Below are 25943 nucleotides of genomic sequence, written 5' to 3' on the forward strand. Positions count from 1 at the left end.
CGGTGCGGATATGGACCTTCTTCAATAGTCGAGTAAACTATTTTTTTTTGATTTCTCGAGGATCGTTAGTCTTATTTCTAATACAATAATTATCACTAACAAGGAATTACCAATTGAGAAGATTTGTTTTAATTTTTTCTCTACACTGTATGATAAACTTTTTAATAATTGTTCGCACAGTGACTCTTTTATAACTTGGCGCGTCTACTCCTTTCAGTATTTTGAAGATCAGAAAAATATAGTTTTAGACAAGGGGTAATTCATAATCAATCAGATTGGCTCGGGATCCCAAAAAAATGTATGGGTTCCCCGGGTTTCCTGAAAAAAAATGTATGGGTTCCCCAGCCAGATTGGCTCGAGTTCCCCGAAATGAATTACCCCTCGGTTTTAGAAAAGATATCACATGCGCGTGTGTTATACGGGCTTCAGACCTAAGGCTTAGTCATCTGGCTTAACTCCTCTAATTCCTTATCAAGTACGATTTTTTAAGAAATTGTTCTTTAGAATTGGATATTAAGGGCAAATTATCCATTAGATTTTGAAAAATCATTAAAATTGCTTATTATTTATATTTTTGAGACCTTCGGGAACTGGGCTTAACCTCCAGTCTGAAGCCGGCATTACAGTAATGCTCCTGCAAAGTTTAGGCCAATTTGACGAGGTTGTTTTACCTCGAGTCACAAAAGTTGGGATTGTTAAGATGTTAAAAATCTCAACTAAAATCATGGGATGAGTCACGTAGTTTTGCGCTCTGTCGATATAAAACACTCTAATCTAGGTTATTTGGGATTATTCTATGCCTATAGTCAATGAGACTGAACGAACGTAATTAAACTAGATTAATTGACTATTTCTTTTGTACAATGTCGTTTGAAAGTGACAATAATAATAAAAATTAAATGTGTAAAAATAAAAAGAATACTTAAAGCTGTATACTTTAGAAGAATTTGAAGTAAATTTCCCAAATAAAAACCTTTATTCAGTCTTTTAGAACTAAATCGGTGCTCCTGGACGATCCTTTGAATTGACTAATCCTAATCCTTACTCCACTGATAATAATCTTGTCACGCATCAATCTATTGACTATTGCAGCTTGTTTCAGTAAAACTTCATCTTTTAACCTGAGCTTTGAGCTTTCTCACGTAGTTGGTAAACGTCTATGGTAGCAATAAATTATAATGACTTACTAATAATGTCTAGTACAGCAAATTAGCAATCTTTTTCACAAAAAAGAATTCTCTCAAGTTTGCCTACAAACCGAATTTTCAATGATAGAATCACACTTTTATAAGTTGATCTACGCTTATCACTGGCTTTCCACTTTATAATTTTTCGACACCCCTATTTTTAAATGTTATAATTTTTAAATATCTCTTTTGCTGACCAGAAACTCTAATTTTGTGAGTGCATATTTGTACAGCACATTCATTATAACGCTTTAATCTTTTAGGTTTACCTTCTCCATATTAGGATAAAGAATTTCATGAAGCGCCAGACAAATGAGGGACAATCCAGTGGTCAACCGTATTTGAAATTCAATTTGACTAGGAATTTGTGCATTTAATTTCATACTACAACATTGGCAAAGGCAACAATGAAGGACCCAGTCATTTAATCACTTTTATCATCAAAATTACTGTAACATTCTAAGCCAATATTAATTACAATTTTATTTTCTTCTTTACTTTAATAGAAAAGTCCTCCCTTTCTACTTTTCTTCAAGTTACCAAGTGTAAATGATTCGCCAAAATCTCTGCAGAATGATAGAAATGCGCGAAAAGCATTGCAATCCCCTTTTTGAATCAAATTCTTATTAACGGAATCGTGAAAAGAGATGTCAATATTCCCTGAAAGTAAAATTTTTTTCAGGTAATATTTGGAATCGAACTGTTTAGTGCAATTGTAGAACTTTTGCACCCAATTGTAAGCTTTCTTCAGGGGCTAAGAGGTCAAAGAAAAAGAGATATGGTAGTAGTGAGACAAAAGGTCAAAGTGAAAGACAGACGAAAAGAAGCCAAAAGCCATTGAAGAGCTTAGATTAGCTAATGCATCCCAAATGAATTTTGACTACTTTTCAGAAGAGCATTTTTCACTTCAATCAAATTTTAGTGAAAGTGAGTGTCGAGTGAAATATTCTAAATTATAAATTATCGAACCAACAACTTAATTAGTGGATTGGTTAGTCATAAGATGTAGTAGGAAAGAGGATTTTTTTTTACTAAAATGGGAAATTTGTTTTGGTCGTGTCCTAAGCTAAGCCAACAGCTAAGTTTTGGCCTTCTAATTGACACCCCCCCCCCAATTTTATAAAGTAAAAAAAAACTTTATAATAATACAAAAATATCTATGGAGTTTGGACAATATTTTATTTTTATATTTAGTTCCAAGCATTATATAATATTAACGCGAACGAAAAACGATGTAAATTGCCTTATAAATTTTAACCGTTACATAGCGAAGCTCAATTTTTATATTTAGGGGAAAGTCCTCTACCTTCGAACGTTCATGCCTTCGAATAATATTAATCTTCGAATTTTCTTTTAGTTTTCCTAAGAGACTTACACATTTCTATTAAATATTTGTTGGCTTATCATCAATTGTTGATAATTCCATGATAACTTAGTGTAAATCTCTTACAAAAAACAAAAGAAATTCACATTATTCGTAGGCATGAACGTTTGAAGGGAGAGCACTTTCTCCTACATTTGTTTACCTTTCTTCTAATCTTATAAGGTTATCAATTATAAGAAAAGTGTAAATATTGAGTTTTAGAAACAATATATGCTTCTTTTATATTCCATTCACTTCAAGTGTTTTTTTTATAATTTTGAAAATGTATAAATAATTTTTTTTATTTAAAATTTTTTGTAAGTTTAAAAATCAGTTGAAAGAAGAGCTTTAATGTAAATTTAGTAGTTCAACATTTGTTAACTCAAACTTCAAATGAACACAATGTTTGGGGAATCGTATGGGAGCTTGCGGGGGACAAGGGGATTAGAGAGGAATGCGAGAGCGAGCGAGACGGTCGCCCTGACGACGGCCCGAAGCGCAACGCAGAGACTCCCGGTGCATTCGATGAGGCATCCGTCTAGCCAGAGTCTAGACGGCCACCCCTTCGCCCCTCATTTCGTCTCGGCAGCTCCCATTCAAATCGCTGCACTTGCACATATACACCGATTAATCCGTCTTCTTCGTCCGACCTTCCCAGTCATTCATACCGCCACCGCCTCTATGTCTCCCGCGGTCATAAACCCTCCTTTCACATCCTACCCCTGACATATTCTTCTTCTATGGTGAGCTTCCTGGAATGACTTTGATCGACTGGTTGCAGCGATACACGTGTGACTCCAATATTGTCAATCTCTAATAGTCAACAGCAACTTTTTTACTCTACGAACTCCAGTAATACAACCTTATTATATACACTTGAAGAAATTTTCGTAAAAAATTGCCTTTTTTAAAAAAAAATCTGACGTTCCTGCTCACAAGGATAGGGGAAATTTTCTTTAAAAAGGCATTTTTAAAGAAATTGTGTCAACTTTTCTTTTATTATAGGAATTAAAATTTTCATATTTTTTATTGTAATTTTTGAAAGGTTAAATGTGTGTTTTATGCACTAATGTAGTATTTTTAATGTAGAAAACATTTATGTAAGAATATGGTAATTTTATGATAAAATTCGTATTACACGAACTGTATAATAAAATTTTGATAATTTTCAAACAAAATAATTTCCCTTTCGTGGCCTTTTAACCGACTGAAAGCTCTCTTTGCCTATGTATATCCAGGAAATATACTGAAAAGAGCCCTAGACTACTTATAAACTCCTACAGCTCATTCCACTTCCTAAATGAATCTGAAATCTTTTTAGAATACTTTGAAATTGTTACTACCGCAAATATCTTATCATTGTTAAAGAGTTAAGATATAATTTTAATGGTTTTACACTTTTATAACATTAAACGTTTACTAAGTTTTTTTCGATTAAACATGATCACAATGTAAGGAATTTTGAGCCATCATTAATTTGAATTATGACATGAACAAAAAGAATAGCTAGTGCTAAACCTAGATCAGCTTATTGTAGGTGAGATTCTTAACGTGAACTGACTCGGTATGGATACAAATTCGATTTAGAGCTGAAGTTGAGGGAGACCATTCAGTTATCTTTAATCGAATTCCCGAAATTATACAAATTTTGTATTTAAACCAGAATATCAAAGATTTGGATGGAGTGACAGAAAAGTGATATATGGGTGAAATGTAGACCAGAATGTTCTCTATGATTTTGCAGTAGAACAAGATCTCATCGATTACTCAGAAGCTGAGATAATCGAGGTTGTTTGTTTCTGAACTCGTTTTTCACCCAAAGCGCCCCAAATTGATGAACTTCAATTATATCTATATAAAGAATTATTGTATTTTGTAAGACTTTCCATCTAAAACCCTATTCTAAGTGTCTTGGTCGAGTAGAAGCAGTCAAATTGGTATCTGAGTGGTTTAAAAGCGTTATTATGGGAAAAGTCAATTTTTTCACACTTAAACGGAAAAAACGGAGAGATAGCGTAGTCTGAGCGGAAAATTACCATTCAAAAATTCAATTTTTGACCCCCTCTAGCTCGGGTCACGGAGGTCGGGGAACTTTAAGTTTGATACTAAACGAAAGCTCTGAGAGCCAGCTATAACACATTAAATTTGAGCCCGATCGATGGCATAGGAGCGGAGCTATTAAGAAAACAAAAAAGGGGGTATTCAAAATGGCGGAAGGAGGGATGGGGGATGGGGGGTCAATGCACCAAGTTGCAATTTTCGTACGATATATAACCTTTGCCGAAAACCGCAAGTCGATATCTCTTTTAGTTTAGGAGCTATTAAGCTCCAAAGAGCGGCCGGCCGGGAACGTAACTTAGCCCCCCATATATTCGTGATCAGGAAGTAATGAAAAACATTTTGGCCAAGTTTGAGTTCGATCAGACGACATGAAATTTTGTTAGGATTATAGTAAGTGAGATTATTAAGAATCTCACCTAATATTGCTACTTGGACACAACTATTACATTTAATGCGAGTACATTTTCTTTTATTTAAAATTTTTGTTTAGTGTATTTAGGAAATGTTAGTGACATTTCTTCTGATGGCGAACGTAAATAAACGCAGTAAATTATTATTACGGACGGCGGCAATGGACGAACATGCAATTTTCATCCGATATATAACCTTTGCAGAAAACCCCAAGTCGATATCATTTTTAGTTCGGGAGTTTAAGCTCCATAGAGCGGCCGGTCGGTCGGCCGGCAGGGCACGTAACTTAGCCACCCATATATTCGTGATAGATCAGGAAGTGACCAAACACATTTTGTTCAAGTTTGAGCCCGATCGGACGACATGAAAATTTGTTAGGATTATAAATAGTAGGTGAGATTGATAAGAAGGACGGATGAACAAAAACTTCATAAGTGAGGAGAAAATTGAGAATTTGTTCAATTTGTTTCAATCAATTTTCTATTAGCTTATATCAATCGATATTAATCGCCAAAGTGTTTTGTAATCTCAAGTTAAGAAAAAGTAATGAGAAGAAAAATCTCAATCGTTGTTAATTAGTGAATTAGTAACATAACTCATTATAAGCTTAAATAAAAAATTATTATTGAGGAGAAAACTGAGGATTTTCATTTAGATCATTCGCCAAAGTGTTTTGTAATCTCAACTTGAGACAAGGTAATGAGAAGAAAATTCTTAATGGTTGTTAATTAGTAAACTATTAACATAATTTATAAAAGTCCAATAAAAACAAAGCGAAAAATTGTTATTGGAATTCCTAATTTTCTGAGATAGACCTTATGGGTCTATAAGTAGACTAGCTCGCATGAATTATAAAGTTTAAATAAAAATTTGATTATTCAAAAGAAAACAGAGGATTTGCATTCAAATCACTCGCCAAAGTGTCTTGTGATCTCAACTTGAGACAATGTAATGAGAAGAAAATTCCTTAATCGTTGTTAATCGCATTACTTAAACCCCGCACAAACAATTGTTTAGGGAAATTTCTTTGTACAGAGGACAGCTTATCCCATTTATTTATCAATAAATTGAATTGAATTGAATTGAATTAGTAAATTATAAACATAATTTATAAAAGTCCAATAAAAACAAGGCCAAAAATTCTTATTGCAATTCCTAATTTGTTGTGATAGACCTTATGTGTTTTTAAGAAGTCTAGCTCGCATGAATTATAAAGCTTAAATGAAAATTTGATTATTAAGGAGAAAACTGAGGATTTGCATTTAGATCACCCGCCAAAGTGTTTTGTAATCTCAACTTGAGACAAGGTAATGAGAAGAAAATTCCTTAATCATTGTTAATTAGTAAATTATTAATATAATTCATAAAAATGCAATAAAAACAAGGCGAAAAATTCTTATTGCAATTCCTAATTTGCTGAGATAGACCTTATGTGTTTATTAGAAGTCTAGCTCGCATGAATTATAAAGCTTAAATGAAAATTTGATTATTCAGGAGAAATCTGAGGATTTGCATTCAAATCACTCGCCAAAGTGTTTTGTAATCTCAACTTGAGACGAGGTAATGAGAAGAAAATTCCTTAATCGTTGTTAATTAGTAAATTATAAACATAATTTATAAAAGTCCAATAAAACCAAGGCCAAAAATTCTTATTGCAATTCCTAATTTGTTGTGATAGACCTTATGTGTTTATTAGAAGTCTAGCTCGCATGAATTATAAAGCTTAAATGAAAATTTGATTATTCAGGAGAAATCTGAGGATTTGCATTCAAATCACCCGCCAAAGTGTTTTGTAATCTCAACTTGAGACAAGGTAATGAGAAGAAAATTCCTTAATCGTTGTTAATTAGTAAATTATAAACATAATTTATAAAAGTCCAATAAAACCAAGGCCAAAAATTCTTATTGCAATTCCTAATTTGCTGAGATAGACCTTATGTGTTTATTAGAAGTCTAGCTCGCATGAATTATAAAGCTTAAATGAATATTTGATTATTCAGGAGAAATCTGAGGATTTGCATTCAAATCACTCACCAAAGTGTTTTGTAATCTCAACTTGAGACAAGGTAATGAGAAGAAAATTCCTTAATCGCTGTTAATTAGTAAATTATAAACATAATTTATAAAAGTCCAATAAAACCAAGGCTAAAAATTCTTATTGCAATTCCTAATTTGCTGAGATAGACCTTATGTGTTTTTAAGAAGTCTAGCTCGCATGAATTATAAAGCTTAAATGAAAATTTGATTATTCAGGAGAAATCTGAGGATTTGCATTCAAATCACTCGCCAAAGTGTTTTGTAATCTCAACTTGAGACAAGGTAATGAGAAGAAAATTCCTTAATCGTTGTTAATTAGTAAATTATAAACATAATTTATAAAAGTCCAATAAAACCAAGGCCAAAAATTCTTATTGCAATTCCTAATTTGCTGAGATAGACCTTATGTGTTTATTAGAAGTCTAGCTCGCATGGATTATAAAGCTTAAATGAATATTTGATTATTCAGGAGAAATCTGAGGATTTGCATTCAAATCACTCACCAAAGTGTTTTGTAATCTCAACTTGAGACAAGGTAATGAGAAGAAAATTCCTTAATCGCTGTTAATTAGTAAATTATAAACATAATTTATAAAAGTCCAATAAAACCAAGGCCAAAAATTCTTATTGCAATTCCTAATTTGCTGAGATAGACCTTATGTGTTTTTAAGAAGTCTAGCTCGCATGAATTATAAAGCTTAAATGAAAATTTGATTATTCAGGAGATATCTGAGGATTTGCATTCAAATCACTCGCCAAAGTGTTTTGTAATCTCAACTTGAGACAAGGTAATGAGAAGAAAATTCCTTAATCATTGTTAATTAGTAAATTATATACATAATTCATAAAAATGCAATAAAAACAAGGCGAAAAATTCTTATTGCAATTCCTAATTTGCTGAGATAGACCTTATGTGTTTATTAGAAGTCTAGCTCGCATGAATTATAAAGCTTAAATGAAAATTTGATTATTCAGGAGAAATCTGAGGATTTGCATTCAAATCACTCGCCGAAGTGTTTTGTAATCTCAACTTCAGACAATGTAATGAGAAGAAAATTCCTTAATCGTTGTTAATTAGTAAATTATAAACATAATTTATAAAAGTCCAATAAAACCAAGGCCAAAAATTCTTATTGCAATACCTAATTTGCTGAGATAGACCTTATGTGTTTTTAAGAAGTCTAGCTCGCATGAATTATAAAGCTTAAATGAAAATTTGATTATTCAGGAGAAATCTGAGGATTTGCATTCAAATCACTCACCAAAGTGTTTTGTAATCTCAACTTGAGACAAGGTAATGAGAAGAAAATTCCTTAATCGCTGTTAATTAGTAAATTATAAACATAATTTATAAAAGTCCAATAAAACCAAGGCCAAAAATTCTTATTGCAATTCCTAATTTGCTGAGATAGACCTTATGTGTTTTTAAGAAGTCTAGCTCGCATGAATTATAAAGCTTAAATGAAAATTTGATTATTCAGGAGAAATCTGAGGATTTGCATTCAAATCCCCCACCAAAGTGTTATGTAATCTCAACTTGAGACAAGGTAATGAGAAGAAAATTCCTTAATCGCTGTTAATTAGTAAATTATAAACATAATTTATAAAAGTCCAATAAAACCAAGGCCAAAAATTCTTATTGCAATTCCTAATTTGCTGAGATAGACCTTATGTGTTTTTAAGAAGTCTAGCTCGCATGAATTATAAAGCTTAAATGAAAATTTGATTATTCAGGAGAAATCTGAGGATTTGCATTCAAATCACTCGCCAAAGTGTTTTGTAATCTCAACTTGAGACAAGGTAATGAGAAGAAAATTCCTTAATCGCTGTTAATTAGTAAATTATAAACATAATTTATAAAAGTCCAATAAACCAAGGCCAAAAATTCTTATTGCAATTCCTAATTTGCTGAGATAGACCTTATGTGTTTTTAAGAAGTCTAGCTCGCATGAATTATAAAGCTTAAATGAAAATTTGATTATTCAGGAGAAATCTGAGGATTTGCATTCAAATCACTCGCCAAAGTGTTTTGTAATCTCAACTTGAGACAAGGTAATGAGAAGAAAATTTCTTAATCGTTGTTAATTAGTAAATTATAAACATAATTTATAAAAGTCCAATAAACCCAGGCCAAAAATTCTTATTGCAATTCCTAATTTGCTGAGATAGACCTTATGTGTTTATTAGAAGTCTAGCTCGCATGAATTATAAAGCTTAAGTGAAAATTTGATTATTCAGGAGAAATCTGAGGATTTGCATTCAAATCACTCGCCAAAGTGTTTTGTAATCTCAACTTGAGACAAGGTAATGAGAAGAAAATTCCTTAATCACTGTTAATTAGTAAATTATAAACATAATTTATAAAAGTCCAATAAACCAAGGCCAAAAATTTTTATTGCAATTCCTAATTTGCTGAGATAGACCTTATGTGTTTTTAAGAAGTCTAGCTCGCATGAATTATAAAGCTTAAATGAAAATTTGATTATTCAGGAGAAATCTGAGGATTTGCATTCAAATCACTCGCCAAAGTGTTTTGTAATCTCAACTTGAGACAAGGTAATGAGAAGAAAATTCCTTAATCGCTGTTAATTAGTAAATTATAAACATAATTTATAAAAGTCCAATAAACCAAGGCCAAAAATTCTTATTGCAATTCCTAATTTGCTGAGATAGACCTTATGTGTTTTTAAGAAGTCTAGCTCGCATGAATTATAAAGCTTAAATGAAAATTTGATTATTCAGGAGAAATCTGAGGATTTGCATTCAAATCACTCGCCAAAGTGTTTTGTAATCTCAACTTGAGACAAGGTAATGAGAAGAAAATTCCTTAATCGCTGTTAATTAGTAAATTATAAACATAATTTATAAAAGTCCAATAAACCAAGGCCAAAAATTCTTATTGCAATTCCTAATTTGCTGAGATAGACCTTATGTGTTTTTAAGAAGTCTAGCTCGCATGAATTATAAAGATTAAATGAAAATTTGATTATTCAGGAGAAATCTGAGGATTTGCATTCAAATCACTCGCCAAAGTGTTTTGTAATCTCAACTTGAGACAAGGTAATGAGAAGAAAATTCCTTAATCGCTGTTAATTAGTAAATTATAAACATAATTTATAAAAGTCCAATAAAACCAAGGCCAAAAATTCTTATTGCAATTCCTAATTTGCTGAGATAGACCTTATGTGTTTTTAAGAAGTCTAGCTCGCATGAATTATAAAGCTTAAATGAAAATTTGATTATTCAGGAGAAATCTGAGGATTTGCATTCAAATCACTCGCCAAAGTGTTTTGTAATCTCAACTTGAGACAAGGTAATGAGAAGAAAATTCCTTAATCGCTGTTAATTAGTAAATTATAAACATAATTTATAAAAGTCTAATAAAACCAAGGCCAAAAATTCTTATTGCAATTCCTAATTTGTTGTGATAGACCTTATGTGTTTTTAAGAAGTCTAGCTCGCATGAATTATAAAGCTTAAATGAAAATTTGATTATTCAGGAGAAAACTGAGGATTTGCATTCAAATCACTCGCCAAAGTGTTTTGTAATCTCAACTTGAGACAAGGTAATGAGAAGAAAATTCCTTAATCGTTGTTAATTAGTAAATTATTAGCATAATTCATAAAAATCCAATAAAAGCAAAGCGAAAAATTCTTATTGCAATTCCTAATTTGTTGTGATAGACCTTATGTGTTTTTAAGAAGTCTAGCTCGCATGAATTATAAAGCTTAAATGAAAATTTGATTATTCAGGAGAAATCTGAGGATTTGCATTCAAATCACTCGCCAAAGTGTTTTGTAATCTCAACTTGAGACAAGGTAATGAGAAGAAAATTCCTTAATCGTTGTTAATTAGTAAATTATAAACATAATTTATAAAAGTCCAATAAAAGCAAGGCCAAAAATTCTTATTGCAATTCCTAATTTGTTGTGATAGACCTTATGTGTTTTTAAGAAGTCTAGCTCGCATGAATTATAAAGCTTAAATGAAAATTTGATTATTCAGGAGAAATCTGAGGATTTGCATTCAAATCACTCGCCAAAGTGTTTTGTAATCTCAACTTGAGACAAGGTAATGAGAAGAAAATTCCTTAATCGCTGTTAATTAGTAAATTATAAACATAATTTATAAAAGTCCAATAAAACCAAGGCCAAAAATTCTTATTGCAATTCCTAATTTGCTGAGATAGACCTTATGTGTTTTTAAGAAGTCTAGCTCGCATGAATTATAAAGCTTAAATGAAAATTTGATTATTCAGGAGAAATCTGAGGATTTGCATTCAAATCACTCGCCAAAGTGTTTTGTAATCTCAACTTGAGACAAGGTAATGAGAAGAAAATTCCTTAATCGCTGTTAATTAGTAAATTATAAACATAATTTATAAAAGTCCAATAAAACCAAGGCCAAAAATTCTTATTGCAATTCCTAACTTGTTGTGATAGACCTTATGTGTTTTTAAGAAGTCTAGCTCGCATGAATTATAAAGCTTAAATGAAAATTTGATTATTCAGGAGAAAACTGAGGATTTGCATTCAAATCACTCGCCAAAGTGTTTTGTAATCTCAACTTGAGACAAGGTAATGAGAAGAAAATTCCTTAATCGCTGTTAATTAGTAAATTATAAACATAATTTATAAAAGTCCAATAAACCAAGGCCAAAAATTCTTATTGCAATTCCTAATTTGTTGTGATAGACCTTATGTGTTTTTAAGAAGTCTAGCTCGCATGAATTATAAAGCTTAAATGAAAATTTGATTATTCAGGAGAAAACTGAGGATTTGCATTCAAATCACTCGCCAAAGTGTTTTGTAATCTCAACTTGAGACAAGGTAATGAGAAGAAAATTCCTTAATCGCTGTTAATTAGTAAATTATAAACATAATTTATAAAAGTCCAATAAACCAAGGCCAAAAATTCTTATTGCAATTCCTAATTTGTTGTGATAGACCTTATGTGTTTTTAAGAAGTCTAGCTCGCATGAATTATAAAGCTTAAATGAAAATTTGATTATTCAGGAGAAAACTGAGGATTTGCATTCAAATCACTCGCCAAAGTGTTTTGTAATCTCAACTTGAGACAAGGTAATGAGAAGAAAATTCCTTAATCGTTGTTAATTAGTAAATTATTAGCATAATTCATAAAAATCCAATAAAAGCAAAGCTAAAAATTCTTATTGCAATTCCTAATTTGTTGTGATAGACCTTATGTGTTTTTAAGAAGTCTAGCTCGCATGAATTATAAAGCTTAAATGAAAATTTGATTATTCAGGAGAAATCTGAGGATTTGCATTCAAATCACTCGCCAATGTATTTTGTAATCTCAACTTGAGACAAGGTAATGAGAAGAAAATTCCTTAATCGTTGTTAATTAGTAAATTATAAGCATAATTTATAAAAGTCCAATAAAAACAATTGGAAAAATTCTTATTGCAATTCCTAATTTGCTGTGGTAGACCTTATAGGAGCATCTAAACGGGAGGATTTTATTTCGAAACCGCCATTTTGACACAAAAGTCCCCCACTGAGCTTTAGACCGGTGCATTTTCGCCTATCTTTCGACGCTTAAAATCTCCCTCTTCGAAAGCTCCATTTGTTTTTGTTCAAATATTTTGACTTTTTTTTTGTTTTTCAAGAGATGTTTTCCTCGTGATGTATTTTCAAATTATCAAGTCGAAAAGTAGGTGAAATAGGGATACGTTATCGATCTGTCTTCTGAATGTATCGTTTAATCTTCTTAATATGGTCGAATTGTTAACTAGACATCATTAAATAGAAATAAAGAAATAGTTAAATAGAATAAAATTGATTTATAGAAAAATAAAACCTTAGGATATTTTCTTAATTTATCAACAATATTGGCATAAAATCCTGGGGTAAGACGTTTTTGATATAGTGGATGGGTACCTCATCTCCTCTTCCTTATGAAGTGTTCGTCACCAGGCATAAATATTGACTTTACCAATATTTAACAAATTCTTTGATTGTAAAACACTTTGTGATTGACGTTTGAAACGTTTCGAAATAAAATAGAAGGTCTTCCAGACTATCTATTTTAGTTAGACCACACTTGGATAATTTATAACACAGAGTGGAGAAAATTTATCTCAGGCATGAACCACTAGAATAGATTTCCCAAAACTCACTGGTGCATAGCACAATCGCGTGCATTTCGAAATCCCCCGTATAGAAGACGCCTTAAGGTCCAAATCGAATTTGCATGAAATCCGAGTTTGTTCACGTTAAAAATCTCACCTACAATAAGCTGATCTAGGTTTATCACTAGCTTTTCTCGCCTTATCCTAGCCTTTACGCCATAGAACGTTCATTTTCAATTTCGCGCCACAATGCTTTGCCAATTGTCCAAACATATCTGGCAAACTTTTACAACGTCTTTACTATATAGTAATATATTCTACTATATATACCAATTTATTACCAAAATAATTTCGAATTGCCAGTAGTTCATTTTATTATTAAGATACACATGTCTATTAGATGAGATTCTTAATAATCTCACCTACTATAATCCTAACAAAATTTCATGTCGTCCGATCGACCTCAAACTTGGCCAAAATGTGTTTCGCCACTTCCTGATCACGAATATAAGGGGGGCTAAGTTAAGTTCCCGGCCGGCCGTCCGGCCGCTCTTTGGAACTTAATAGCTCCTAAACTAAAAAAGATATCGACTTGCGGTTTTCGGCAAAGGTTATATATCGCATGAAAATTGCAACTTGGTGCATTGACCTCCCACACCCCACCCCCCACCCCTCCTTCCGCCATTTTGAAGACCCCCCTTTTTTTGTTTTCTCAATAGCTCCGCCCCTGTGGCATCGATCGGGCTCAAATTTTAATATGTTATAGCTGGGCCTTAGAGCTTTCCATCAATACCAAACTTAAGGTCCCCCGACCCCCCTGACCCGAGCAATAAGGGTCCAAAAAAAAATCTTAAAATGGCCATAACTCCTGTTCTAATTATCAGACTTTAAAAAATGAGGGCTTTTTGGAAAGCTCTCATGAAATGCCACTTCCCCTTCTAACATCGCAAGTTCATAAAACCACCGCTAGGGGCGCTATTATTAAAAAGAAAATTTTTAAATCTTATAAGTTAAATAACTCAAAAATTTCTTATGCAATCGGGCTGAAATTTTAGTATGTTGTAGCCGTTGATTATACCTATCAAACAAAAAAAACCTTAGGTCGATCCATAACCCCTGACCCGAGCTATAAGGGGTCAAAGTTCGAACATTGACCGGCCTCTATCTCCAGTTCTAACTAACATAGCGACCTAAATTTTACCTTTTGGTTTCGTCTCGATGAGCACTTTCAGATGGAAGTTCAAAGAGTCACCACAGGTGGCGCTGTGATAGCGTCAAAATTTATTGAAATTCAAGCTCATTTTTCTCAAAAACGGCATTGTGCAAGTTAATGAAATTTTAGTATGTTGTAGTCCAGTCTAGAACGTTTCCAAATGGTGCAAATGTGCGCTGTGGTTAAAACAGAACCGGACATATGAGGGGTTAAAGTTCACAAAATTCAAAAAATCATATCTCCGGTTCTATGTGACCGATTTTGATGAATGAGGGCTTAAACGAAAGATCTCACCAAATGCTACAACTTTCTAGAATATTTGAACTTCGTGGGACCAACACCAGGGGCGCCACAGTCGAAAAACCAATTTCAATATCACATAACCTCAATTATCTCGACACTTGCTTAACCGATTTTGATGATTACTTCGACATAATTGTAGAGGATATTTGTCTCTACATTTCGTTCATACATCATTTTCCGCTCAGACTACGCTATCACTCCGATTTTGCCGTTTAAGTGTGAAAAAATTGATTTTTCCCATAATAACGCTTTGAAATCACTCAGATGCCAATTTGACTGCCTCTACTCCACCAAGACACTTAAAATAGGGTTTTAAATGGAAAGTCCCACAAAATACAACAATTCTTTGATATAGTTGAAGTTCAACAAATCACTACTTGGGGCACTCTGGATGAAAAAAACAAGTTAAGAAACAAAAAACCTCGCTTATCTTGGCTTCTGAGTAATCGATGAGATCATGTTTAATGATGAGATCATGTTTCACGAATTTGATTCAAGATAACTGAATGGCGACTCACAATTTCGGCTCTAAATCGAATTTGCATGCACTCCGAGTTAGCTCACGTTAAGAATCTCACCTACATAAGCCGGTTAAGATTATCTGTCCCTTTCTTGCTCTAATGTACTGTAGTTATCTTACTTAATTGTAATGCAATTCGGATTGTACTGGGTAGTTTTTGTTCGCATCTAATTGATCTGAGTGTCGTTCAACTTTGTATTTATGATGTCTCCTGGCGAATTGTTTAAGCCTGACTCACGGTTGTAATTGAATAAAGTGCAACAACACAAGAAAGCAATCGCCAAATCCTTAAATATCCATCTCAAAATCATTATTATTTTCCAACTCTTCTCTGTCCTCGCCAACAAAAAGGGCTGGGGTGCAAAATTCAGCTGTCTAGACAGGTGGAATCAGAGTAGGAAGATGTGAGGGGGTGAGTGCAAAAAAGAGACATCGCATTGAATTGTTATTGCAGTGGCGGCAATTGTGACCAAGCATTACAAGTCTGCACACCGAAAATCAACCCCAAAGTATAAGAGACTTTGAGCCACAAAAATCTCAGATGACGACGATGAGAATGATGATGAGACTCATTATTGTGATGCAGACTAAGGATGGGGACAGTAAGTGAATGGATAATGATTCAGAAAAACGCTGAGGATTGAAATGACAGGGAGGCTAAGGGGTAAACTCTGGCAAATGGTTGAGCTAGACAGTTGTTATTCTGTTACAAAGGGCTCTTTTTAACCCTCCAAAGAGCCATGTGAAAACTAGTTCAAGTGTTCTTGTTGCTGGATGGAGATGGGAAAAAATGGTGTGTCTGATAACTTATCTTAAAGTCCGTTATCAACTTAGAGAAATAGTCCAAAGATTGAAAATTTCATTAAATTTTTAGTTTTCCATCATAATTGGGTTAGAAATAATTTTAAACGGCAACTTTGCCCACTATATTTAAGAAAGACTATTTAATAAAACTTAACCCTTTGAGGACGAGATACTTTACACTGACCGAAAATCAACAATACAAAGGAAAAATAAAAAGAAAATCAATGAAATCTAACCTAAAAAATCTAATAGTCTGATCCGTTGTTATTCTCTTGCGGCTATGTTCGATTGAAACCTAAACCCAATAGCTTTAAGAAGCTTTCTTGAATATACCAGTATATCATAATTTTTAATTTCTTTTTAAATGTTATTAATAGTTACTTATTTTAGGTTCCAGTTCCCAATGATTTTTGCTTAAAAGAATTGAATACGTGAAAAAAATATTAAAATTCATTCATCAATACGATGATTTGGAAATTCTTCAATTTAGAGCTAGACCATATTTACCATATAAGCAAATAGCTAGAGAAAAATATTTTAGATTCCTACAATATTCTACTTTAACGGACAGAACTTCAGGTAATCCGGAAAAATCATTTCCTCTATGGGTCACCGAAGTTCTAATCGCCCTTAAAGGGTCAAACTACTAAAACTCATAAATAGTAAATACACTCGATGTAACTCATCAATTAGAAGTACATAAATTGACTCGCATACACCCCAAAGGGATCATATTTTAGCCGAATTTTTGAACTCTGAAATTTCGTGAATAATAACGTTTTCGATAACGATATTGCCCTCAGAAGGCAATATTATTACAGTCAGTATTTATTATTATTCTGCTAACTCTCTCCCATATGCACAACTACTTGTTTTCATTAATTTTAAAACTGACGCTAGCGATTTGTCTAATTTTAATCGAAAGTTAGTCCATTTCATCAATTTAAATTTCTGATTAAAAAAAAACTATATTGTATTATTTATCAAAGTTAAACCATAGCCTAAAAGGTTTTCGCCCAACTGATTCTATAAGAAGGAATGAAATTTCAATTTTAATTTCATGAAAATTTCCTGATCTAATAAGCCATTACTTTTGAAATAATAATTAGTGATAAGCCTAGATCAGCTTATTGTAAGTGAGATACTTAACGTGAGTAAATTCGGATTGCATCAAAATTCGATTTGGTACTTAAAATGAGAGATATTATACAGCAATTTTGAATCAAATTTCTGTAAAATTATAAACTTTTTATTTAAATCAAAATATATACGTTGTAAATGAATTGACAGAAAGATAATGGTAGAAAATAGACCAGAATCTCCTCTATAATTTTGCATCAAAACTTGATCTTATCGGTCGCTCAGCTGAGATAATTCAATATTTGTTTTAAAACAAATTTCTTTGACCATAGCGGGCATTTTGTCCATGTGACAAACCACAGCAATATCAAAGAATGATTGAATTTTCTAAGAATTTTCTTTTAAACCTAAATTTAAATAACGTAGTCGAGTAAAAACAATCATATCAGCAGATGCGTACTTTTGCAGCGCTACTGTGGTGAAAAAATAATTTTATACACTAACTCGACAAAATCGGACATATGGCATAATCTGAGCAAAAAATTACATTTGGACGAAATATATGTAGATAATAGATATTAATGTCCTCTACAATTATGCCGAAGTAATCATCAAAATCTGTTGAGTAAGAGTCGAGATAATTGATTTATGATTTGAAAATTAGTTGGTTCTACGACGTACCAAATATCACCTAATATGGATATGGCAAAAACACTCGATATAAGACTTGTGAGGCTTATGAAGGCTTGAATTTGCTAGAGAATTTGCTTTTTTTGTTGTACATTATATACTATCAACTGAATGAAAGGAAAGTACAATAGGATCGAAATCAGGGAACAACTTTTTGTTGGCAGTTATATTTAGATTTTTTTAAATGCAAGTAATATGACGTCGCATTCATTAAAAAACCTTTTTCTACTAGACTAGAGGTGTTCAAAATTCATTATCGTAAATAGTACAAAAATAGTGCCAATAGGTCATGACACAAGTTCTTAGTTTACAGACCAATAGATGTTCCTTTGACCATACTTGATTTGTTTACAATTTTACTTATATTAATTTGTTTATTAAACCTGAAATTATTGCGGAAGTGCGACGTTCACAACAAAGTAAATTTTTGTATAGAGCAGCATTTTCATACTCAACTTGTTGAGAAACGTTTAAAAAAAACCCCGAATGAATAAGATCCATAAGATCACAAAAAGAGAAGTAGGGAAGAGGCATGAGTGTTTACCCTTTACTTTGAGACTAGGATGTTGGATCAATTCATAACTGGTGATAAATTAGTGTTTGGTGATCTTCTGGCAACACTCATTTTGTGTTTCTGGTATTACTAAAATTTCTCGCAGTGTAATAGCCCAGTAGTTCGTAAGATGATTGCTCTTAAATATGATAGTTCGAATCGGACGGCAAGATAATTTTATTCCTTTCTTTCCTGGAGAGTTTGATCGACGAAATTCTTTGTCCCCAAAATGAACATAAACGGGCTCTTAGCGTTATTACGTATTCTGTGTGGAAAACAATTACTAAATCGGGAAGGATTTTACTAAAATTTTAGTGATGTCTTTAACTTGTTATCCCACGTAAGATAAAATTAAATGGGAATTTTATTGGTTGATATTCAACAATGATTTTAACGATTCCCTCAGATGACTCATACGCATTTAAATGAAAGTATAGATATAAAGGCTTGTTTCAGCGAGACAATTAAAAGACGAAAGTAATTAAATTAAGAAAGGTAGATTAACTATAAAGATTAAAGTTGCAAATGAGAAGTCATTAAGTTTATGGGTGCAGTTACAATGTTGCAATTTTGAAAATATTTTTGTGTGAAAATTTGATCCAATTCCTAACAAAATCTCAACATAATCTATTGAATGAAAAATATCTCTCTGTGTTTATCTGTGAAGCTTGTAAGCACATTCAGGTTATCTTTATCTCAATTAAAAGCATTTTCATGGTACATTGCTGTCTCGCTATATGCACAGTTTGGGTACTTTTTTTGACAGTTCTCTCTCTGAATATGTACAACTTTTTTTGAAATTCCCAACGGTTTTTTTCTTTCTTTTAAAACATTATTATTTTTTTATTGTTCTAGAATTCCCCGTGTTATTTTAACTATAATATGAGACAGAAAAAATAAAATTAAGATAATTAAAAACGAGAAAAATTAGTTACCAAGAAAATAATTTTCTTTATTACTTTGTCAAAATGTAAACAAATTGATTTTGAATGCAACCGACACAAAAGCTGTGCATATAGAGAGTGTGCATATAAAGAGACAGAACTGTACGTCGAGCCATAGAAGACACAAGTTAAAACTGTGAGGAGGAAAAATCATTTGAATAATTCTACAGTCACCGCAATTTCCTTGTTAATTGCTGGGAAAGACACATTCACGTAAGTTACTCTCGGTGTCCCGTAAGTCCAATGATGTCTGGCATGACATGCAGTATCATTTAGTGGAAAAGTGTTGGGTTGGAATGAACACGAAGAAGACACCGAAAAATCGAGTTAAACGAAAAATCACTAACGATTGTTACTACTTCATTGTAAATTAAAAGGGACAGATAATCCTAACCAGCTTATGTAGGTGAGATTCTTAACGTGAGCTGACTCGGAATGCATGCAAATTCGATTTAGAGCTGAAGTTGGGGTACGCCATTCAGTTATCTTGAATCAAATTCGTGAAATTATACAAATTTTGTATTTAAACCAAAATATCAAGGATTTGGATGAACTGATAGAAAAGTGATATATGGGTGAAATGTAGACCAGAATGTTCTCTATAATTTTCCCATAGAACATTATCTCATCGATTACTCAGAAGCCAAGACAATCGAGGTTTTTTGTTTCTTAACTCGTTTTTTCATCCAGAGTGCCCCAAGTAGTCATTTGTTGAACTTCAACTATATCAAAGAATTGTTGTATTTTGTGAGACTTTCCATTTTAAACCCTATTTTAAGTGTCTTGGTGGAGTAGAGGCAGTCAAATTGGCATCTGAGTGATTTCAAAGCGTTATTATGGGAAAAATTAATTTTTTCACACTTCAACGGCAAAATCTGAGTGATAGCGTAGTCTGAGCGGAAAATGATGTATGGATGAAATATAGAGACGAATGTCCTCTACAATTATGTCGAAGTAATCATTAAAATCGGTTAAGCACGTGTCGAGATGATTGAGGTTATGTGATATTGAAATTGGTTTTTCGACTGTGGCGCCCCTGGCGTTGGTCCCACGAAGTTCAAATATTCTAGAAAGTTGTAGCATTTGGTGAGATCTTTCGTTTAAGCCCTCATTCATCAAAATCGGTCACATAGAACCGGAGATATGATTTTTTGAATTTTGTGAACTTTGACCCCTCATATCTCCGGTTCTATTGAAATCACAGCGCACATTTGCACCATTTTGGAAACGTCCTAAACTAGACTACAACATACTAAAATTTCATTAACTTGCACAATGCCGTTTTTGAGAAAAGTGACTTTGAATTTCGATGAATTTTGACGCTATCACAGCGCCACCTGTGATGACTTTTTGAACTTCCATCTGAAAGTGCTCATCGAGACGAAACCGAAAAGGTAAAATTTAGGTCGCTATGTTAGTTAGAACCGGAGATAGAGGCCGGTCAATGTTCGAACTTTGCCCCTTATAGCTCGGGTCAGGGGTTATGGATCGACTTAAGGTTTTTTTTGTTTGATAGGTATAATCAACGGCTACAACATACTAAAATTTCAGCCCGATGCACAATGGAATTTTTGAGTTATTTAACTTTTAAGATTTAAAAATTTTCTTTTTAATAATAGCGCCCCTAGCGGTGGTTTTATGAAATTGTGATGTTAGAAGGGGAAGTGGCATTTCACGAGAGCTTTCCAAAACGCCCTCACTTTTAAATTCTGATAATTAGAACCGGAGTTATAGCCATTTTAAGAATTGTTTTTTGGACCCTTATAGCTCGGGTCAGGGGGGTCGGGGGACCTTAAGTTTGGTATTGATGGAAAGCTCTAAGGCCCAGCTATAACATACTAAAATTTGAGCCCGATCGATACCACAGGGGCGGAGCTATTGAGAAAACAAAAAAAGGGGGATCTTCAAAATGGCGGATGGAGGGGTGGGGGGTGGGGTGTGGGGGGTCAATGCACCAAGTTGCAATTTTCATGCGATATATAACCTTTGCCGAAAACCGCAAGTCGATATCTTTTTTAGTTTAGAAGCTATTAAGCTCCAAAGAGCGGCCGGGAACTTAACTTAGCCCCCCATATATTCATGATCAGGAAGTGGCGAAACACATTTTGGCCAAGTTTGAGGTCGATCGGACGACATGAAATTTTGTTAGGATTATAGTAGGTGAGATTATTATGAATCTCACCTAATAGACCATTTCGCAACGCATCAGTGAGCATTGGTGCCCTTCAAAGAAAATAACCATCCCGGGTTCCTCATACCACTCTTCCGTTGAGTATAAAATTGTTATTTGTTGGAAGTTGCAATAACTTTGCAACATTGTTGCACGAGAAATTGCAAGATTTCAACACCCCTTCCTGTGCAAATGCAAATAATTCAATTTACTCACAATGGCCGTGTTGTACTTTTTGAGGAGCATTTTTGCTTCAATTTGCGTTCCATAAGCTCAGATAGATTCTACCTGCACCATCTACAAATTTTAGCATTGCAATTTACTCACCACGTGAGAAATATTTGCCATAAATATCGGCGGAGTTTCAAACGAACCGAGAAATTCCAATCACAGCCACTATTTCACTTCGATAATCCCCATCCAATAAATAAATTATCTATCACGTTGAGGAGAAGGTGGAAGAGTAAAAGTTCCCCAGAGACAATGTTTGCAGATGATGAGTCTAAAAGCCTCAATACTCAACTAAGAGCAATTTTTTTAATGTTTTTTTTTAATGAAAATTTCCCCTATCATTTTGGACATTATAAACGTCTATTAGGTGAAATTCTTAACAATCTCACCTACTATAATCCTAACAAAATTTCAAGTCGTCCGATCGACCTCAAACTTGGCCAAAATGTGTTTCGCCACTTCCTAATCACGAATATATGTGGGGCTAAGTTACGTTCCCGGCCGGCCGGCCGGCCGCTCTTTGGAGCTTCATAGCTCCTAAACTAAAAAATATATCGACTTGCGGTTTTCGGCAAAGGTTATATATCGTATGAAAATTACAACTTGGTGCATTGACCCCCCACCCCCCACCCCTCCTTCCGCCATTTTGAAGACACCCCTTTTTTGTTTTCTCAATAGCTCCGCCCCTGTGGCATCGATCGGGCTCAAATTTTAGTATGTTATAGCTGGGCCATAGAGCTTTCCATCAATACCAAACTTAAGGTCCCCCGACCCCCCTGACCCGAGCTGTAAGGGTCCAAAAAACAATTCTTAAAATGGCCATAACTCCTGTTCTAATTGTCAGAATTTAAAAAGTGAGGGATTTTTGGAAAGCTCTCATGAAATGCCACTTCCCCTTCTAACATCACAATTTCATAAAACCACCGCTAGGGGCGCTATTATTAAAAAGAAAATTTTTAAATCTTATAAGTTAAATAACTCAAAAATTCCATTGTGCATCAGGCTGAAATTTTAGTATGTTGTAGCCGTTGATTATACCTATCAAACAAAAAAAAACTTAAGTCGATCTAAAACCCCTGACCCGAGTTATAAGGGGTCAAAGTTCGAACATTGACCGGCCTCTATCTCCGGTTCTAACTAACATAGCGACCTAAATTTTACCCTTTTGGTTTCGTCTCGATGAGCACTTTCAGATGGAAGTTCAAAAAGTCATCACAGGTGGCGCTGTGATAGCGTCAAAATTCATCGAAATTCAAAGTCACTTTTCTCAAAAACGGCATTGTGCAAGTTAATGAAATTTTAGTATGTTGTAGTCTAGTTTAGGACGTTTCCAAAATGGTGCAAATGTGCGCTGTGATTTCAATAGAACCGGAGATATGAGGGGTCAAAGTTCACAAAATTCAAAAAATCATATCTTCGGTTCTATGTGACCGATTTTGATGGGTGAGAGCTTAAACGAAAGATCTCACCAACTGCTACAACTTTCTAGAATATTTGAACTTCGTGGGACCAACACCAGGGGCGCTACGGTCGAAAAACCAATTTCAATATCACATAACCTCAATTATCTCGACTGTCGCTAAACCGATTTTGATGATTACTTCGACATAAATGTAGAGGACATTTGTCTCTACATTTCGTCCATACATTATTTTCCGCTCAGACTACGCTATCACTCCGATTTTGCCGTTTAAGTGTGAAAAAATTGATTTTTCCCATAATAACGCTTTGAAATCACTCAGATGCCAATTTGACTGCCTCTACTCCACAAAGACACTTAAAATATGGTTTTAAATGGAAAGTCCCACAAAATACAACAATTCTTTGATATAGTTGAAGTTCAACAAATGACTACTTGGGGCACTCTGGATGAAAAAACAAGTTAAGAAACAAAAAAACTCGCTTATCTTGGCTTCTGAGTAATCGATGAGATCATATTCTATAGGAAAATTATAGAGTACATTCTGGTCTACATTTCACCCATATATCACTTTTGTGCCAGTTCATCCAAATCCTTGATATTTTGGTTTAAATACAAAATTTGTATAATTTCACGAATTTGATTCAAGATAACTGAATGGCGACTCACAATTTCAGCTCTAAATCGAATTTGCATGCACTCCGAGTTAGCTCACGTTAAGAATCTCACCTACATAAGCCGGTTAGGATTATCTGTCCCTTTTTTTAACAATGCAATTTTTGGCGAAAATTTCTTCTAGTGTGTAGGAGCCATAAGAACAGAAAAATTTACTGAAAATTTTCAATAAAATTTACTTACAAATTTCAGAGCTTACTGCCGCTACTAGGGGAGGAAGGATGTAATTTCACGAAGTTGAAGTTTTTTGCAAAGTGCATTTGCTGTTCATGTTTAGAGTATATTGTCTAGATTTTGAAGTTTTCAAAAACTGGTGAAAGTTAGCCGTGTTTTTAATAGAATTGGAGATATTAAGAGTCAAATCATACCACACCACTTCTCCAGCTCTATTTGACCAAAGTGATGGCGTACATGAAAGCTCTCACAAAGCACTAAAACGAACTTCGTAAGACTAACGGTAAGGGCGCCCCAGTGGAAAAACTAATTTACATCTCAATTATCTCGACACCGGTTTAACCGATTTTGATTATTACTCCAATATAATTGTAGAGGACGTTTATATCTATATCTTGTCCATAAGTCACTTTTCCTTAGATTATGCCGTCTGTTTCATTTTATCGTTTTTGCATCATATTTTGTTGTACTTTTAATGAAACATTCAGATCGTTTTTATCCAATCCCCTCTGCACTTGTTTATTATCTCCCAGCAATACTTGGTGTTTTGCTGACGTGATGAGTCTCACCCACAATAAGCTAATCTGGACTTATCACTCGCTTTTATTTTGCAGATTACGATTTAAAAAATTGCAAATATCGTTAGGCGAGAAAAGTGTGTAAGTCCGATCAGACCCTATTGAAATTTTGAACTCTCTGTTGCAAAGACTTACGCTTTGAACTAGTATACAATAATCCAGTACGCTAGTATTCCCTCCGTTCCGAAATAAGTCGTAAGTTTGGGAAAAATTCTTGTTCCGAAATAAGTCATACGATTGGGAAAAAATGGGATTAAGGGAAAGTTTGTTGGTAAATGTTTAGTGTATCAACAATTATCTCTTGTGAAGAACTATTGCTAATGTCCAGTACTAAAATTAGGGTCCAATCTTCATGGTAAATTGAGGAACGAATGTCTTAAAATGTCTTATTTTTTGCGTTTTATTTTCAATCTAAAATAGTTGCAGAATGGTGAGAGATACAGACTTGGGACCTTCGGGGGACCCCCACACTAGTTGACACACTAACACTAGTTGCACCCCCACACTAGTTGATTAATATGTCCTTTATTTTGCCCCCACCCCTCCCCTTCCCCTCCAAAATCATGTTTTTAGTATTGCTCGAAAACACATCGTGCGATTTTATTTTTCAATTTTGGATATGTTTTAGAGAAACATATATATAAATGGTTCCATGGTCAACTTATGGGGGGTCCGCTGAAGGTCCCAAGTCGCTATCTCTCACCATTTTGCATCTAGATATTCGAACACATAAAAAAGGATCTTCTTTTTATTGCTCATTTTGCAAAATTTGAGATATAAAAAATGTCATATCGGTAATAACTGTTGAGTTCTACTTGTGCATACTAAAAATTAAGAACAAATTCTAGCCTGTAATGTTAATCACAGTCCATCTTGTAGTGATTAACTATCTACCGGAGGTCTTTGAAAAAAACGTGAAAAATGGACAACTTCAACATATCGATTCCTCAACTTACTATCGTGATAGGATCTCCATATTATCCCTGAACATGGAGGATAGTTCATATATAAGATATTTACAAAAAACAAAAACATTATCTGAAACCATTCCTTAATCCCTAATTTTTCGCCAAACGTACGACTTATTTCGGAACGGAGGGAGTATGTAGTATACAAATAATACATATTTAATCATTAGTTCGTGATGCTAACAAATTCTTTAAATTACTTAGACAATAAAATATACTTATTGTATAAAGGGATAGCCGACGGTGATGTAACTGAGCTAGGTTTTTCAGGACAATCTGTCCTTCCGTTGAGCATCGGAATTTTTTGATCAAGTCCTATAAATCAAACACACAATTTCACCAGAGCTTTTGACACTTACCGTGTCTTCCTCAGTGGTTCTTGGTTAGTCTTTTCTTTAGGATTTCTGTCACTAACTCCTCTACTTTCTTATGCATCAGTTTTGAATTTGGTTAGGAGCTTTAGAAA

This window comes from Phlebotomus papatasi, chromosome 2 (genome assembly GCF_024763615.1).
Source record: "Phlebotomus papatasi isolate M1 chromosome 2, Ppap_2.1, whole genome shotgun sequence".
Classification (NCBI taxonomy): Eukaryota; Metazoa; Arthropoda; class Insecta; order Diptera; family Psychodidae; genus Phlebotomus; species Phlebotomus papatasi.